Source organism: Euprymna scolopes, chromosome 24 (assembly GCF_053919585.1).
Source record: "Euprymna scolopes isolate OS-2025 chromosome 24, ASM5391958v1, whole genome shotgun sequence".
NCBI lineage: Eukaryota > Metazoa > Mollusca > Cephalopoda > Sepiida > Sepiolidae > Euprymna > Euprymna scolopes.
Window position 1 is genome coordinate 39,374,089 of NC_136505.1, and position 6,532 is coordinate 39,380,620.

Here is a 6,532-nt window from a genome sequence, read left to right on the forward strand (position 1 = left end):
TGTATGTGGATGACTATATATATATATATATATATATATATATATATATATATATATATATATATATATATACATATATATATGCCAAAAATGGCGGACTTGTAACAACGTGGAGATGGAATTTCTTTTCCTCAAACGAACGCATCAGGTTTATTATGTACAAAATTATCTTTTTGTTGGTAACATCGAATGGAAATCACATCTAACGAGTTGGTGAGAAAGGATATTTTTATGAAAGCATAAAATCATAAAATGGCCATCCCATTAACGAAACGGCTGTAATGAAGAGATCAAGGATTAAATATACAAGAGTTATAAAAAAGAATAAATGCATGTATTTGAATTTCAACAAAGTTTTGTACTATATATATATATATATATATATATATATATATATATATATATATATATATATAGAGAGAGAGAGAGAGAGAGATAACTATTACTATAATTATTTTTTATCTCTACATACTCTAGTGTTTCATCCTTTCGAGAATTATCAGTGCAGGGAGTTACGATTACAATAGGTCGGGAAATTCGAACCTGACCACGAAGTATCTCTGACTCATTTAGCAAGGAACAACCCACACGGCCAACGTTAACCGCGAGGAATGCAGTTGAAATCACCATTTATATAAATATCTAGACGGTGAGAGTGATCTTATGATTATACCATCATGATCTGCACATGTGCACTTTAAGTGACCCGCTTTAATTTCAACTTAGAGTACTCAACAATAGGAACCGAGTTCTTTAAGGGGCTGACATGAATGTTACTATAATTATTTTTAATACCTAAAGACACTAGTGTTTCATCCTTTCGGGAATCATCAGTACAGAGAGTCACGATTATATATATATATATATATATATATATATATATATATATATATATATATATATATATATATATATATATACACACACACATACATGCATATAATATTATCAACTGGGACCAGTGTAAGTACAATAGCGTTAACTTCTGCTTGATTGAGACGAGCGCATTTTATTAGTTTTGTACATATTTATTGCATAATTTTTACCATTAACAAGTAAACAAAAACAAAACAACTTTGTCTCCAAACTTGCAAACGTAGAATTTGTGAATTGGATTCTTTAAATAATTGATAATGAATTGGATCAAGTAAATGACGTAAATATAGCTGAACCCGATCAAAAAAAAAAAAAAAAAAAAAAAAAAAAGCAGTGACGAACAATAAAGCAGAGCAATGCCGCAGTGTGACAGAACGAGTGAAGTTTTTTTTTTTTGTGCACATCTCAGTAGTTGTCTCTACTGGAAGCTAACAAAAACGAAAAGGAAAGCGGATAACACAGATCTATCTCACCGGCTAAATAAAAGAAAGGATACGTAGCAAAACTGTTAATAATAATAAAAAAAATCTGTGTATACAAAGGGCAAAAATTTACCATTTGTATTTTTTTCGTCGCAAAATCAAAGATCAGGATGGCTAATCGGTTGGACTACGCCCGGTGGCTTTGACCCAGACAAAATAAGATCTGATTTCAACTTATGTTGATATGTTTTATGTTTTTTTTTCTTTTTTTTTTTTTTACTTCCGTTAGGAAGGCGCGTTCGTTTTACATTGGTCAGAATAACTCAAGGGATATAACTTAGATATCAGTTCAAGGGCATTCACTCATCAACTGCTGTTTCATTCGTTAAAAAAATTATTGTATGATTTTGAGAAAAAAACGGACCCCGTGTACACTTTATGTGATATCTCCATTATTTATTCACCGATTGCCCTTATTTTATAGGACATGGCAGAATTAACGACCGTGAGTACACCAAGACTCTAGAGGGAGCTGGGACATAGAATACACTGTGTTAAATTTTACTACAAGACAGGCTCGTTTAAGAAAACTCAGGGCAGTTTCATGCGTCAGTTCGAATGTGAAAAGGCTCCATCCAAAAGCAGAATTCAGAACTGTGTGGACCACTTCGAGAAGTATAGGACCGTGAAGAACCTCAACGCTGCCAGTGAGAACCGTCCAAGCCACTCGGGACGTTCCAAGAAGCGAACAGCCGAGCTGGTCGAAAGAGTGAGAGAGTCTCTACAGCAGAGTCCGAAACGCTCAGTGCGTAAGCGAAGTCAGTCCCTTGGTATGCCCCGTGAGACTCGCAGGAGAGTGCTGGTGAACGATATCAGGGCTTATCCATACAGAATACAGACGCTACAGATCCTTACAGCCTCAGACAAGAAGCAGAGGAGGACTATGGCAGTCAAGCTGCTCGAGAAGATCGAGGAGACACCAAGTTTCCTTAACCTCCTTTGGATCTCAGATGAAGCATACTTCCATCTTGATGGAAAGGAGAACTCCAAGACTTCTGGAGGTCCTCCAGACCCAATGAAGTAGTCACCAAGCCCCTGCACTCTCCTAAGTGCACGGTGTGGGCTGCAATCTCGGCCAGGGGCATCATCGGACCAATCTTCACCGAAGAATCTGGCACAGCAGTGACAGTCACCAAGAAGCGGTATGTGGAGGTCCTCAAAACCTTCAAGAGTGAGCTCCAGACCATCTACCTGTCGCGCATGAGCACGTTCTGGTTCCAGCAATGAGCAAGTTCTGATTCTTCAAACCTGTCCCGAGATTGGCTGAAAGAGAACTTCGGAGGCCAAGTGATCAGTCTCAAGACTGATTTTGAGTGGGCACCAAATAGCCCGGACCTAAGCCCCCCCCCCAGATTTTTTTCGTTGGGGTTATCTTAAGGACAGAGTCTACGCAGGGAAACCCAGAACCATCACGGAACCCAGAACCATCAAGGGAGCCATCAGGGAGGAGATGAGAGCCATTACCAATTCGGTCTGTAAGAACGTCATGGACAACTTCGTGTTGCGTCTCAAGAAATGCACGGAGCTAAATGGAGGCCATCTAGAACATATGCTGGAGAACGGAGAAAAAAAGGCCAAAGACTCTAGTTTTTTGTATGTGATGCTTTGAATATAATAAACTAGTTATGACCAAAGTTTCATTTCATTCGGACAAAACACTAAGAGACGGGTCACCCTATATATTTTATATACACACATCTATATATCTATAAAAATGAGAATGTGTGTATGTAAGGACTACTCTTAACCTATATACTCAACAAATTTTTGATTTTTTGAAGACTTGAAATTTGGTATATAGGGTATTTAGACATGTGGAAAACTTTTTAATCGGTTTTTATCCGGAAAAGGGGCTAGTAATGGGTCAAAATTGAAAAATTGGTACCTGGGGGTGGGGGTGGGGGTCATAGGATTTTTATCTGTTTATCAACTGTTTCACGAATGTGCATGTGAAAATCGTTCACATTATTTTAAAAATAAGTAAGTTTGCAAACACTTTTAAAGAACGTTTAAAGCTGGCCTAATGGTTATCGTACTTAACTCACTTTAGGTTTTAGTTTCGATCTCAGCTTGAGTACTTTTGTACTTACAAGAAGTGAACTGTATAGAAAAAGCATAATACTCGCATGTACACGTTTCAGTTTCTTTCCGTGTTCTTTTTTATTAGGTTGAGAAAAAAGTCATTTAAATTACAATCGTTTTAAAACAATTAGGTCTTCTTTTCAGAACATTAAATACAAGAAAAACAAATTAACACAATTTTCTTATTTCAATTCACGCTAGGCCGAAAAGCTGCTAAAACAGCTCGCGATATCAACGAAGTGTTTGGTCCAGGAACAACTACTGAATACATAGTACAATGGTGGTTTAAGAAATTTCGTGGGGGTGACGAGAGTTTTAAAAATGATGAGTGTAATGGTCGGCCATCGAATGCTGACGACGATCAATTAAGAGCCTTGGTCGAAGCCAATCCACACATGACTGTTCAAGAACTTGCTTCTGAATTAGACGTAACGTATACGACAATCTTCAACAACCTGAGAGAGATTGGAAAGACAAAAACTTGATAAATCTGTGCCTCATGAATTGAACGACACCCAAAAGAAACGCCGTTATGAAGTGTCATCTTCCTTTCTTTTACTCAACAAGAACGACCTGTTTCTCGACCAGGTTGTGACTTGCGATGAAAAGTGGGTTCTTTACGACAACCGGCGACGCTCAACTCAGTGGTTAGATGTCGACAAAGCTCCACGACACTTCCCGAAGCCAGAGTTGCACCAAAAGAAGGTCTGATTGTTTGGTGGTCTGCGATCGGTCTCATTCATTACAATTGTTTGAATGCAGGCGAAACCATTACGGCGAAGTACTGTCAACAAATGGGTGAAATGCATTGAAAACTTCGACAATAACATCCAACATTAGTGAATAGAAAAGACCCAATTCTTCTCCACGACAAGGCTTAACCGCACGTTGGTAAACCGAACCTGCGAATTAGGCTACGAAACTCAGCCTCATCTGCTATACTCTCAAGACCTTTCACCTACCAAAAAACGCAACTTCACGCGATTTAGCAACTTCATCGCCATTAGATATAGATATTTTTAAATCAGTGATCTGATTTGTAGTGGAGTTAGGACTGACATTGTTGGAAATGAATGTAGCCAGCAAATGTCTATCTGCATGTTTCCATATTTTCAAACTTTAGATCTTTCGAAACTAAAAGCCGCAGAGCAGCGCCAGGGCCTCAAATGATTAAAGTTTTTTATGGGCCGTTTTTTTTATGGGTCTTTAGCCGGTCAAAATAGTTTTTAAGGTGTCAAAAACGTTTTTTTATGGGTCTTTAGCCGGTCAAAATAGTTTTTAAGAGTTCAAAAACGTTTTTTTTTTATGGGTCTTTAGCCGGTCAAAATAGTTTTTAAGAGTTCAAAAACGTTTTTTTTTTATGGGTCTTTAGCCGGTCAAAATAGTTTTTAAGAGGTCAAAAACGGGTCAAAATTGAAAACATCGTTATACATTTTGTACATTCAGTATAGACTATTTTTTAATTTTTAATCAGTTCTTATGCGTGCCACATTGGTACGGTGGTAACGTCTTCACCTTTGTATGCTACAGTTTTGCTTTCGGTTTCAATTTTAACTGATGGCAACCAAATACTTTTTTTACTTTTGAAATTACGACTATATAATAATACTAAACTACCCGTGACCTGCTGGGTCAGTATATGTTATAGTTAGCTATGATATAATGAGTTTACAGAATTAATGTACAAAAGTGCAAACATTGAATGCAGGCACACGCGAAAACAAACGCCTCAACCAGTAAAAACAATACACAATTTCACGCGCGCACAGAAATTGAGTGCACGCGTGTACGAAAACAAATATGGCGACCAGTGAAAACAATACGGAATACATTTGATAATAAAGGTCTTAACATCATTGTTCTTAGATTAAATGAAAAAGCCTTTATATATATATATATATATATATATATATATATATATATGTGTGTGTGTGTGTGTGTGTGTGTGTGTGCATTTAACCATTCGCGATGAAATAATAACGTTATTATCTAGAAACCTATTATTTAACATGAGGAAGGTAGGATATTTTTATAACTATTCTGTACTTTCACCTAATAATTTACTAAAAAAAGTTACAGTAAAACTTGAATTTAACTTTAAAATACCACTCAAAATATAGCGCGAATCGTTAAATGCAAAACCACCTTTAAAAAAAGTAATGACGGGGTGACAGATCGAACTTTTCTCAAGGTAAAAAGTCACAAAAAAGAAAACAAAATAATAATGGCGGGGGAAGAGGGCTGAAGGAGTCAACGTCTTAATCGGTTCTGAAAATGGAGGATAGATTTACTAGAACATTTTATGTGAAACTGACCCCCCCCCTAAATCTTTAAATATTAATTTTTTTAAAAATTTTTTATAATCTGGTAGTTTAGTGTCCAATAATCCGCAGAAAAGGGAAAAAATTGTAAGGGAGTGCCACTTGTCCAGGTGCACCTACATATTTTAAAATATTTTCTTTCCCCAAGTTGTGCGTGATTAAAACTAGACTTGATTAAAAAAAAAAACTACGTTTTCCGTGTCCAAAATTATTTATTTACAATTGTTTTATTTGTATTTTTCATTGCAAGTTGGAATTGTTAAAAAAAAAAAAAAAGCATATACGCTTTTCTAATATAAAAAGAAACTACTTAATCAATGTACATATTAAAAAAAATATTTGGGGTTTTTACGACCTAATCCAATGTAGTTTGCCTCCTAAAAAGAAATCAAAATCTACTTTTTTTCGCTAATACTTTTCAGCGGTCTTTAAAGATAATGTAAAAGGGCGAATATTTAAAAAAAAAAAAATTAAAATTTAACATTTTAGCGCGTGGGATAACTTTCCTACATAAACTTTACATAAAATTAAACCCCACTTCTTGTCAACGTAACGACACATGTAATCGTTAGCATTTTTTTCAAGTTTGGTGGCGAGGTGGGGAAAGAAAGGGGAAGTGTGATGGAGGTGGGGGGTCATCAGTTTAAAACATTTTCAAAATATGTAGAAACCCTTTAAAACGTGCGTGTGGGGGAACTTTTAGGGATTTGCTTTGAAAAAGTCTCACCATTAAATATTTCTTAATCAGGTAGTCATCATTTCCTGATGTTT